The 12797-nt window shown below is 44.7% G+C and overlaps 1 pseudogene across 1 annotated transcript; it reads right to left on the bottom strand.

Moving 5' to 3' along the window:
- Positions 1–3918: 3918 nt before the first annotated feature.
- Positions 3919–10893, bottom strand: LOC146702259 (uncharacterized; annotated as a pseudogene). Its single transcript, XR_014922322.1, has 4 exons — positions 10707–10893; positions 7484–7589; positions 5131–6147; positions 3919–4767 (listed from the first exon to the last, which is right to left on the bottom strand). The product of XR_014922322.1 is annotated as an uncharacterized LOC146702259 (transcript).
- Between the last annotated feature and the right edge of the window lie 1904 nt (positions 10894–12797).

Genomic DNA, 12797 nt, shown 5'->3' with positions numbered 1-12797 from the left:
CCTCACATAGATTGGCTGAAGGGGCGTGTCACTGGGTGGGGGGAGGACTGCCACATGACCTGCCTTAAAGCAGCCTCGCCTCCAAGCGTTGAAACGCCCTCTTCTGGGGTATTGGAATCAGCTGATTTAACTAATGTGCCCTCTGTTTATCACGACCTAGCTGAGGTGTTTCAAAAGGCCCGCGCCCAGTCACTCCCTCCGCATAGACCCTATGACTGTGCTATCGAACTGCTCCCGGGAGCTCCTTTACCCACCAGTCGGCTATATAGCATCTCACTTCCAGAACGAGACGCTATGGACAAGTACATCACGGAATCCCTGGCTGCCGGCCTCATTCGGGCCTCCACCTCTCCAGTCGCGGCAGGCTTCTTCTTTGTCGAAAAGAAGGATAAAACCCTCCGGCCATGCATTGACTATCGCGGATTAAACAACATCACAGTAAAAAATAAATACCCTCTGCCGCTCCTCAGTTCTGCCTTCGAGCTCCTCCAGGGGGTTACTGTTTTCACCAAACTGGATTTGCGAAACGCATACCATCTGGTTCGCATCCGTGAGGGCGATGAGTGGAAGACCGCCTTCAACACCCACCTCGGCCACTTCGAGTACCTTGTCATGCCCTTTGGTCTCACTAACGCCCCTGCGGTGTTCCAAGCCCTGGTGAACGACGTGCTCAGAGACTTCATTAACCGTTTTGTTTTTGTCTATCTAGATGACATCCTGATCTTTTCCAGAAACCAATCCGAGCACGAGACCCATGTCAGACAGGTCCTGCAACGACTCCTCGAAAACCGATTGTTCGTCAAAGGAGAAAAGTGTGAGTTCCACGTCTCCACCGTTGCATTCCTGGGGTACATAATCGACCAAGGAAACCTCCGCCCGGACCCTGTGAAGGTAAAAGCCGTTGTTGAGTGGCCGGAACCTCCTAATAGGCACCAACTGCAACGTTTCCTTGGATTTGCCAACTTCTACCGGCGGTTCATTCGGGACTTCAGCCGAGTTGCCTTGCCGCTGACCCAGCTAACCTCTCCCAAGCTTCCTTTTCAGTTGAACAAAGAAGCTCAGGCAGCTTTCCAAGAACTGAAGAAACGATTCGCCTCAGCCCCCATCCTGATCCAACCCGACCTCACGCAGCCATTTGTGGTCGAGGTCGACGCGTCCGACTCAGGGGTTGGAGCGGTTCTGTCGCAACGGAAGGACGGTAAGCTCCACCCTTGTGCCTTCTTCTCCCGCCGTCTGTCCCCTGCAGAGAGAAACTATGACGTCGGGGATCGGGAACTGCTGGCGATAAAACTAGCCCTGGAGGAGTGGCGGCACTGGTTGGAGGGCACGGCTCAGCCTTTCCTCGTCTGGACAGACCACAAGAACCTGGCATACCTACAATCAGCTAAGAGGCTCAACGCTCGACAGGCCAGGTGGGCCCTGTTTTTCACCCGTTTCCACTTCTCCATCTCTTACAGACCCGGTTCCCGGAATGTCAAACCCGATGCCCTGTCCCGTCAGTTCTCAGTCTCGGAGGACACCACTGAGCCCGCTCCCGTTCTCCCCGCCACCTGTGTCGTGGGCGCCATCTCCTGGGGGATCGAAGCAGCCATTCGGGAGGCTCAGGTGTTGGAACCGGATCCGGGAGGCGGGCCAGCCCAACGGCTCTACGTCCCTCAATCAGTACGTTCTCAAGTGCTTCAATGGGCCCACACTGCCCGCTTTACGTGCCACCCAGGGGTCCACCGCACTATCAACTTCCTCCAGCGCTACTTCTGGTGGCCCTCTCTGACTAAAGACGCTCGGGAGTACGTCTCCGCCTGCGCGACCTGTGCCCGGAATAAACCATCTCATCAGCCGCCCGCTGGACAGCTCAATCCCCTGCCGACTCCGTCCAGGCCGTGGTCCCATATAGCTTTGGACTTTGTAACCGGACTGCCGCAATCAGCAGGCAACACTGTCATACTTACCATCGTGGACCGTTTTTCTAAAGCTGCCCACTTCATAGCTCTACCCAAGCTTCCCACGGCCATGGAGACCGCACGACTGCTTACCCGTCATGTGTTTCGTTTGCATGGGATCCCGGAAGACATTGTGTCTGACAGAGGCCCCCAGTTCACGTCTGGCGTCTGGAAGGAATTCTGCTCCTCATTAGGAGCAAAGGTCAGTCTGACCTCCGGTTACCATCCCCAAAGCAACGGTCAGTGTGAGCGAGCTAACCAGGAGCTCGAGGCAATGTTGCGGTGCACAGCGTCCTCCAACCAGTCCATCTGGAGTGATGAACTACCCTGGATTGAGTACGCCCACAACAGTCTGACTTCCTCCGCCACTGGTCTGTCTCCCTTCGAGGTCTCACTGGGTTTCCAGCCGCCTCTCTTCCCCTCTGTCGAGGGTGAGCATTCTGTGCCATCTGTCCAGGCCCATCTACGGAGGTGCCGACGAGCTTGGCGGGCCGCACGGACGGCGTTGCTGCGCACGAAGGACCGAACCAAACAGACCGCAGATCGCCGCCGCACACCAGCTCCAGCATACAGCGTGGGACAAAAGGTATGGCTGTCCACGCGCTTTGTTCCTCTCAGGACTGAGTCCAAGAAGCTCAACCCAAACTTCATTGGTCCTTTTGAGGTTTCGGCGCTGATCAACCCCGTCTCTCTGAAACTCCGGCTGCCCCGCAACATGAGGATTCACAATGTGTTCCACGTCTCCCAAATCAAACCTGTACAGAATAGCCCCCTGTGCCCTCCTTCCGGGCCCCCTCCGCCCGCCCGGCTTGTGGACGGCTTGCCCGCCTATTCCATCACGCGGATTATGGACTCTCGCCGCCGCGGGCGTGGCTTCCAGTACCTTGTGGACTGGGAGGGCTATGGCATTGAGGAGCGATCCTGGGTTCCGCGGGCCGCTGTCCTGGACGAGCGTATGCTGCGGGCCTTCCATCTGTCTCATCCTGGTAAGCCTGGTGGGTCGCCGGGGGGCTCCCGTTGAGGGGGGGGTACTGTCATGGTCCCTGTGCCCTGCTGGTCAATCCTCTATTGGGCAATATGTTTGTGGTTTGTTTGCTCTCTCGCCCTCTCTCTCTCTCACTCTCTCTCTCTCGCCACGGCGATGCTCACTGCGGGCTCCCGCTGCTGGCCCACACACCTGCTCATCACCACACCGGCCGCTGATCCCAGCTGATTACTGCACTACTTAGATGGCGAGTCTGCACTAGTCTTCGCTGGATCGTTGAACTATCAGCGTCAGTCAAACTTGTGTATCTGCCAACCTGTATCTTGAAAGCCCTTTGTTATTATCCCGCTAACCCGACCTTTTGTGTTTAGATCGTTTTTGGAACCGGATTCTGAGAGGAGTGACTGAGGAGGAGCTTTTGTACAGAAAGTGTGGAGCACCTTTTCCCCTAACCCTGTTTCCCACGGACCCTGGCGACCCGGACCCGTTTCCCCTGCACATTGTACATAGCCACTTGGTGATTGTGTTCACTGTGAATAAACGCACTGTTCTTCGCTTAAAGGGAAACCCTGGCCTGCGCCTGAGTCTCTTTCGGAACCCCTAACAGATTATTTTCCAAAATTAATCTTTTTTATACACACAAACACAAATCAGAATGTTTAATACCAACAGCAACTTTGTTAAAAAATTAAAAGATTTTAAAGATGATCTTATTTTTTCATAAATTTCAGGTCAGGATTTTCAGTAAGCTGCAGGAACCCTGTTTAGTGTCAGAACAGCCAAGTCTCCTCTGATAAACCTCCATCTGTGTCACTGAGAACATTTGTCACGTCAGTTTTTGGTTTGATATACAGGAAATGACATCATGGGTCAAACTCTTTGTCATTAAACCATTTCTTTATTTAACATTTCAAATTTGTTTTAACTGTTGAAGGATTTCATAACACAAACAACCTGAACACACACAAAAAAAAAAAAAAAAAAAAAACACCCAACAAAAACACATGGATCAAAATACATTCAATAAAAACATAAGAGGAAACAGATTTTTTGATTCAACTGCTGGAACAAAGCTAACCACTCAACACCAACACTACAGTAGAACAGTTTAGAAAGCTTAAAATGTAACGAGAGGCACATTTTCATTCATAGCTGCCTCATCAGATCTTTACAGGAGATTCACTGTGAACTCTGTGGAGCCTGATTTCAAGGGTTTTAAGTCTGACCCTGAAACCAGACGAGGATCTTTCTGTCTCTGCAGATTCACAGAGATGGGAGTGATTTCAGTCCTGCATGATCACGCTGATGTTTGCACAGAGCAGACAATGTGGTGAATATTTTGGCACATTGGTAACAGTGAAACAGTTTATTAGTAACGTGGGATCGTTTGTGTTCGGAGTATGAACTGAAATTCCTGAAGCTCTTGTCACACTGGTCACAGCTGTAGTTTACTTCCATGTGTGTACGTTCATGATAGTTACGATTAGTTGATTGTGAGAAGCTTTTGTCACAGTGTCTGCACTTGTATGGTTTCTCTCCTGTGTGGACTAATTTGTGTTTTTTAAGGTGAGTTGCAGTGGTGAAGGATGACCCACACTGATCACAGACGTGCTTTCTAACCCCATTGTGATAGAGTTCGTGTTGTTTTAACTCACTTGTTGTGGGGAAGCCTCTCCCACATTCTTTACAGTAGTTCATTTTGTCTCCAGTCTGTCTACGTTGATGTCTTTTTAGGGTGATTTGATGTCTGAAACTTTTCCCACAAAGGTCACAACGAAAGTCTTTCCCACCACCACAGCGATGACAGGGTTGAGAACTGGATCCATCTGTGTCGCTCTGCTTCTAAACAAAGACACAAAGACAGTGTAAGTCAGTCCTTCAATATTTTTATTGCTAACGTCACCTGAAAATGACAAAAAACAAAACATCATCTGTGTCAACATCCAGGACTAAGACAAGACATAAAATAACATCCATTTACTTTTTGCATTATAATACTCAGCTTAATGTGTTGCAAAAACTATAATAGAAACAATACTACAATAACACTAATATAATTCTCAACTGCTACCACTAAAATACTGTAATTCAAATCTGAATAATCACTCAGAGCTGCTTTTCAATGCAGCAGAAATGCTAACACGTTGCTAACAGATGTTTCAGAGAGTCTGACTAAAAGCACAACATAAAAATAAAAATACATACCTCACAGTAACTGCACTTGGAGAGTGTCTTTCTGGTGTGGATCTGTTGGTGATCTTTCAGGTAATATGGAGTTTTAAAAGTCTTCTCACACAGGTCACATTTATAAGGTCTCTCCTCGGAGTGGGTAATAATATGGTTTTGTAAGTTTGTGTTTGTAGCAAACTCTTTGCCACACTGACCACAACAGTACACATCATGTCTGGTGTGAATGCGTAGGTGTCTGTTTCGGGTCCCTAGCCGGCTGAAAGATTTTCCACAAATGTCACAGCTGTATGCCTTAATTCCAGAGTGGGAAACTAGATGACTCTGTAAGCTGCTACGCTGAGTAAAAGCTCTGCCACACTGATCACAGCTGTATGCTTTAACTCCACTGTGGATGACTTGGTGTTTTTTTAGAGCATCCTTCCAGGAAAAAGTCTGTCCACACAAGTCACAGCTGAACGGTCTCTCTCCAGTGTGGATGACCTGATGGTTTTGTAGTGAAGCCTTCCTAAGAAAATCCTTCCCACACTCGTCACAGCTGTACACTTTAACTCCACTGTGGACGAGTTGGTGTTTTTTTAGACTACCCTTCCAGGAAAAACTCTTTCCACACTCGTCACAGCTGTATGGTTTAACTCCACTGTGGATGCGTTTATGATATTCCAAGCTATCCTTCCGAGAAAAACACTTCCCACACTGATCACAGATGTACACTTTAACTCCACTATGGATGAGCTGGTGTGTTTTTAGGTGTCCATGTTGGCTAAAATCCTTTCCACACTCATCACAGCTGTATGGTTTAACGCCACTGTGGAGGAATTGGTGTGTTTTTAAGCTTCCAGAGTGGGTAAAAGACTTTCCACACTTGTCACAGCTGAACGGTCTCTCTCCAGTGTGGATGAGTTGGTGGGTTTTTAGTGAATCCTTCTTAGTAAAATCTTTCCCACACTCGTCACAGCTGTATTTCTTCTCCCCCTTTCTTCTGTGAGGTTTGTCGGCCTCCTGAGAGCGCTGACTTCTCGCTCCATGTTGGTCCTGCAGTGACAGAGATACAAACACAGGCAGTGAGTGAAATGTAGGGTTGAGCATCATCACTGATTTCGATTCGGGGAAATTTTGCCTCAGACAATCAGAAATATTAGAATTCTGATCACTATGTACTTATCCATATTTTATATTTCTAAAATGAAAGCTGACATGTGTGAGACTTCATCAGAGGTGTAAGCATCACAGCAGATGCCTTTGTGTCAAAGTAACTGAGGATAAAACAGAAAAACATGAAGGAGAATTTTCTGGCCTGGGTTTAAAAATATTCTGCAGTGGATCAAACACGAAAGAAAACCATTAATCAACATATGAACATTACCTGATGCTGCTGAAGTGAAGCAGAGCAAAGTTACAGACGTTTTATTACAGACACAGCTCAGCTAAGCATTTTGAAATTTTGCATAATTTCAAAAACTTTACATTTGTTCTGTATTGAACAGCAGAAATTAGGCTTTGTTGCTGGGAGTGAAAAAAAAAGAGAAACAAAAAGCAAAACAATAACAAAAAAGAAACAGCACCCGGCAGCGCTGTAAACAACAGTCTTCTTTTGCTGCTGGTTCAGTCAGTTTTGTTTGGAGAGTGACAAAACCTGCAGCTTCAGAACCTAGCGCCAAGAAAGATGTAAACATAAAGGAACTGAGAACGCATCAGAATCAGTGAGCAGCCGGCTTTCAGCCCCGACGGCACGGACGTCTTTGTGCAGAATCCGTGCACATGCTCTCATTTACTGTTTTAGCCGTTTGGTGGTTGTTGAAATTTTCTGAGGTTTAACCTGAGATTCTGGCGTTTTGGGCAAAATTAATTTATATTTAAAAATCAAGTCAGGATTTTAATGAATTGATATCATGTTATCCAAGCTACAATCAATTTTAATCGATAATCAAAACCCAGTGAAATGCAGTCGTGGAACAAACTGTCATTACTTGAAGCTTTTCAACAGTCCTCTTTGGTGACATCTGCTGGTCAAAATATGAAGAGCAGCTTGAATCTACAAATTATAATGAAGCGCTTCATTATGTTTAGTATCATGTGACAGTTCTGTCTGATATCAGGCTACTGTTGTGTTGCTTTGCACATGTATTTTCTGTGTGATTGAAAAGGTTTTGAAATTTCATTAATAAATAATTTTGATGAATATCCTTATTTAAACATGTGCTGTGGTGTGGTTTCTCTTTGCTTGTGACTTCTTGATGTTTGTAAACATAATAGATATAAAATAAAAACATAGTACATAATAAAATACAACACAGTCATATAACAGGTTGGGAGGATGAGAGTTTTAGACGTGACTGATTATTTGGTGAAACTGTGATACTTTCCTCACCTCCTGTGTTGAGCTCATTGTTTCCTCTGTAGTGACTCAGCTGAGTCCAGATGGCTGAAAATGTTCCTCTGCTGCTCCGTCAGACTCTTCTCCTCCTGCTGATCAGCTGGGACACAAAACAGATCTTTGTTAGGCTCCACACTGCACTGAAGAGTCAAAGTGTCTCATATGTTCATCTGACAACACAAAGTACAAATTTCACTCTGATTGCTTGTAGAAATCTTGTGAGACGTGTTGTGCTGCAAAGTGAGGAAACTCTCTCACTCACTTATACTTCAGGAGGAACTTTGTGACATTGGCTCTAATATTCTAAGCAGCCCTTTACTATGACAGGGCCAGAAAGTCCTATTTGAAGGTTTGGGAGAAGGACCATGTTAAAGGTGGATTGGGGTTTATACACTTTGTTATGATACAGGTAAGGCTGTAAGAGCCTGAGAAGGTGTCCTGAATGAACCTCTAAAACCAGTTTTCAGCTAACGACTCTGCTTCAGTCTGGAAAACAGCAACTACAAGTTTAAAGACTCCATCAACAATTCACACCCAGCAACAGCCTGAACAGCTCCTCCTGTGGTTTCCACAAACAGGGACAGACCTGTTACTCCCCCACCCCACACTTTCAACTCCTTCAGGCCCCCAGTCCTACCACCTCCACCATGCAAACAGACTCTTTAACATACAGACCCCAACAAAGCAGCTGAACCAGACTCAGGGTCTCCATCATAAACCATACAGTGGATCACAATATGAAGCAGTTTAAGACGATTGTTGCTGTGAACTTTCACTACGGAAAGAAAACTGAACAGAACATCTGAATTCACTCGATGCTGAACATTCATTTCATAGAAAGAAGAATTGTAATTATACTCAGATCTACCTGTGCTTTAATGATGGGGCCTTTAAACTTACACATTCAACAGTTTTAACCAGTTTTCCTTCCTCCTTTGACTGCAGCTGTGTTTGACACAGGAAGACATTTTTACATTCTTCAATATTATAGTTTATTCTTTTTGGGGGAAGTGCAGCTTTAAACCTTCACATGGTTCAAGTCAACCAAAAAAAAAAAATCAATCAGAAGGATCACAAGTGGACAAAATATGTATAGATAAAATGAAATCAAACCCAACATTCAATCCACAACATGATTAAAAACATGATTCTCCCAAATCACCAAGAGCTGCACATTAACCACCACAATATATTTTTATTCTCTGTGCTTCCAAATATGAACACTGTTTACCGTATTTCCCGGACTACAAAGCGCACCTAAATATTAGCCGCACAAGCTAAAATCAGGGGAAAATCCTGTTTTGTACATACATTAGCCGCACCTGACCAAAAGCCGCAGGTGTTTCAATGTTGACTTATCATATGTAAGAGAATATGCACAAAGCGAATTGTCAGGAAAGAGATGGCTGTTTGGAGACATCACTTTTATTAATATTTTGAAAAACAAGTTATGGGTACATATTTGCACATGTAGTACATAACAATAACCTACAGCACACCAGAACAATAGATTCGGACTACCTTTTAGGCTCAGGTGCAGTGACACAGCTTTAACAAGAAGAAAAGTCAGTCATTCACCAACATCTTTCTCTTCTTCCTACGCACTAAAACCACCAAAGTCCTCTTCTCCAGTGTCGGATACAAACAGGCTCATGATGGCTTCGTCATCCACTCTTCTTCTCTCCTTCGTTGTCACTTTCAAAACCAAAGAAATCCTCATTGTCAGTGTCAGAGTCGAACACCCTCAGAAGGGCCGTGGCGGTGTCTTCCTCTCCATCATGCAGCAGTCCAGCCCTTCAAAATCCGTTGGTGATCGTGGATGTTTTCACACTTTTCCACGCTGTCAGAATCCACCGGTGGAGTTGGGCATAACTTGCTTTTTGGGCATAACTTGCAAGTTTATCGCCGCTCGTCATCCACGCCTCCCGCTGAACGCGTAGCGCTACTTTGAAGTTTGTTTTTCGCGCTACTTCGTACGGCACTACGTTGCCTGGCGGACGGACATGTGACTAACATACCACTCTTGAACCCCGATCCTTCCGCCAGGCAACGTAGTGCCGTTGTTGTGCCAAAAAGTGATTGTCTGCCAAAAACTGATTTCCGGTATTTGCCAAAAAGCGATTGCTCATATTTAAAGTGCTATAAGTAACTTGTTGGGCTATAATATGTTAAACATATGTCAAATGCATCCCTTATGGATGACATAAAGTCATCTTGAGCCACAAACAACATTCGTGTAGCAAGATACAAGCCGCAATCAGTTTTTGGCAGCAACTTTTATATAACCTTTATTTATGCAGTAAAAAAAATCTCATTAACATTAAAAATGTATTTTGTAAGAGTAAGTTGCCCAACAGGACAGCAGAAATGTCAGCAAATATTACAGTAGTTCTGTAAAAATATTTTAAGTGGGGATAAAGGACCGGATTGGTTATAATGTAAGTACAAGTTGTAAAGATACTTAAAAAACAGATAATTTTTTAATTCTTTATGTAATCCCTTTGTATCCCCTGTTCACCGAAGTCTATTTACGAACATACGTAAAGATATTACACATAAAAAATACACAGAAACACTGGAAATCAGTTTTTGGCAGACAATCACTTTTTGGCACAACACCGTACAACAGCGGAACACACAAAACAAATCGTCTTACGATATGACAAAAATCACGGACAATCCATAGAAAAGCCGCACCTGACTAAAAGCCGCAGGGTTCAAAGCTTGTGCAAAAAGTAGCGGCTTATAGCCCGACATTTACGGTACTTTCATCTCTGTTTCATTAGTTTTTGTTAACATCTTCCTGTGCATCACTTTACAGCAGCCACACTCATTAAAATGAGACTTTGTAGGAGTTCACTTCCTCTCATGTGTTCATCCACAGCAGCTGGACAATAAAGTTTATTGTGACCCTGATACTGCAGCAGATCGCTCTCATCCATTTCCTGTTATCACTTCAAATAGAAATGAGGCTGTAGAGGTTTGGTGCAGGCAGAAAAACAGCTGCAGGGACAATGAAAAGACTTTTCTGCTCCAACTTCTCCCAGCATGCTGAGCTAATGGTTAGTTGGTGTTTTTCTCCAAACACTCTCTCACTCTTCTCTCAACGTGTTCACAATAAACTGTGAACAGACACCGAGGAGAGCAGCAGAAGACCTCATTCAGGAGCTAAACTCAACATGAACTGAACTCACAGTAAAGTTAGCTCGGTGCTTACCTTTAGATGAGCCCACAAACCGAGAGAAACTCCGCGATGAAGCTGGAACTCTTTCCAAACACAGGAAAGAGATCAGGGAGCAGAGACCCACGTGGTTCACGCTGATCTCAGCTACGATCCAGGAGACAAGGGTGGGCAGATCGATGCAGATATCGATCAGGACGTTGGTAGTGGTTTATGATCGATACTTTACGTTCGTCTCACTCGTCTAAGTTTAGAACTTTACTCTCTTTGGATGAAAAAGCAGCTCTGTCTAGTGATGGGACGTTCTGTATCGAGGCTTCGGAGCGTGTGTCGAGTAATGGAGGGGGCGTTTCCGCGAAGCGCGTATCGAGACTTGCTTCATTTATGGGAGGAGCTGAAAATGATGACGTCCGAAGCCTCGCTGCCCGGCTGTACCACGTGACTGGTTCATGAAGTGGTTCGAACTTTGCCGCGAGATATGACAGCGATATAAACCCCTCAGACTTCAGTCAAAATGTGGGTGTTTGATGGAGAGTTGCGGTTAGTGAGAGTTTGGAGACCGTTTGGAGGTTTATGAGAGTGAGGAGAGAAACTCAGGAGAGAATGGAGCCAGCTAAGAAGAGGAGGATGTCCTCCCCTGTGTGGGAACATTTTGATTTTATTCCTCCCAACAAGGTATGTAAATATCTACAGAAGATGTATTGTCATGATACTGATGGTGCAATACAATTTATGTTAAGCTGTCTTGACTTTTGTACAAGGTGAAGTGTTTGCTATGTGCCAGGGAGCTGGGATATAACAACAACACCTCATCCATGCTTAGGCACTACAGAGCTTTGCATGAGAATAAGAGGAACACCGATTGTGGAGCAAGACCAGGTGAGCCATCAAATGCAATGATAATATAGCATGCAGTAATGTTACTAAATGATATAACAATATTATACAACTGTAATAAGTTACGTGTGTGATATTTATATTTGTGCTTTATCTTTATTGTCTTTCCTCAGAGAACAATCTCAAATAGATGAAGACCTGGTCAGCATGGTGATTGAGGACTCCCAGCCATTTAGCATTGTGGAGGACAAAGGATTCAAAAGATTTGTTAAATCATTAAATCCTAGCTATGTTCTCCCCACTAAAAAGGTCATAAAAGCAGTGAAAATTTAGTTTTTACAGAATAAAATGTGAACAGGCAGGACTGAGGCTCAAAGCCTCAGTGTGTAGCTGTCCATACCTCAACGTTACAAAAGCACAACTACTGTCCACACCCCAACCACACCTCACCTCACAGTAAATGATCATTTCCATTTCAAGCATTTCCAAATAATCATTTCCCATACTGCCAGTATAAATATACACAGTATACTGCATCACTACAACATACATGTTTTACACACTCCTTTTGTTGTTGACATTTACAGGCTGTGTGCAAAATGCCACACTCTTCAAATTCATGCCAGCTATTATTTTTACGTCCAGTAGGTGTCCTGCTAGAGCAAATGAAGCTTCATGAAGCTTCGCGTTGGGGTGAACCAATTGGATGAAAAGCTTCAGTGCTTCATGGGGCTTCATCTGCCCATCACTAGCTCTGTCTGTGCAAACACCGCTTCTTATGCTGCAGACTCACTTTGCTCCACCCCCTTCTTTCTGCCCTGCTGGGATTTGTTACTGTGCTGGCACGTGACTCAGCTACGCACAAAAAACCGCATTTGAGCTGCAGAGAGTAGTGATGGGATTTCCGGCTCTTTCTAGAGAGCCGGCTCTTTCGGCTCGACTCACTAAAAAGAGCCGGCTCTTTCGGCTCCGAACCGGCTCTTCAGGTTGTTTTGTTGCTTTAATTAATTTATCTTTAACAATAATATAAAATTATGCAATTTGAATTACTAATGTAAAAAAAGTGGTTTTATTTATATATGTTTATATATGGCCCCTAGAGACAAAGCACGTACAAACTCTAAAGCATATACAAACTCCAAAACACATTTCTAGCGTTAACTGAACTTCCAAAACAGAGCTACCCAGATCACTTAAATTACACAATTGAAAGCATGTGTGTATTGTTTGTGTATTTATAAACAAGCACTCATATTTATTCAAATAATAAAAAAAAAGTTCATTTACCTG

The sequence above is a fragment of the Copadichromis virginalis genome, linkage group LG9, assembly GCF_057382275.1.
Source record: "Copadichromis virginalis isolate Kocher_CV1m ecotype Utaka linkage group LG9, C_Virginalis_male_GT1.1, whole genome shotgun sequence".
In the NCBI taxonomy this organism is placed as follows: Eukaryota; Metazoa; Chordata; class Actinopteri; order Cichliformes; family Cichlidae; genus Copadichromis; species Copadichromis virginalis.
The sequence above is the reverse complement of the archived record's forward strand: the minus strand, read 5'-3'. Positions and strand labels throughout refer to the sequence as shown.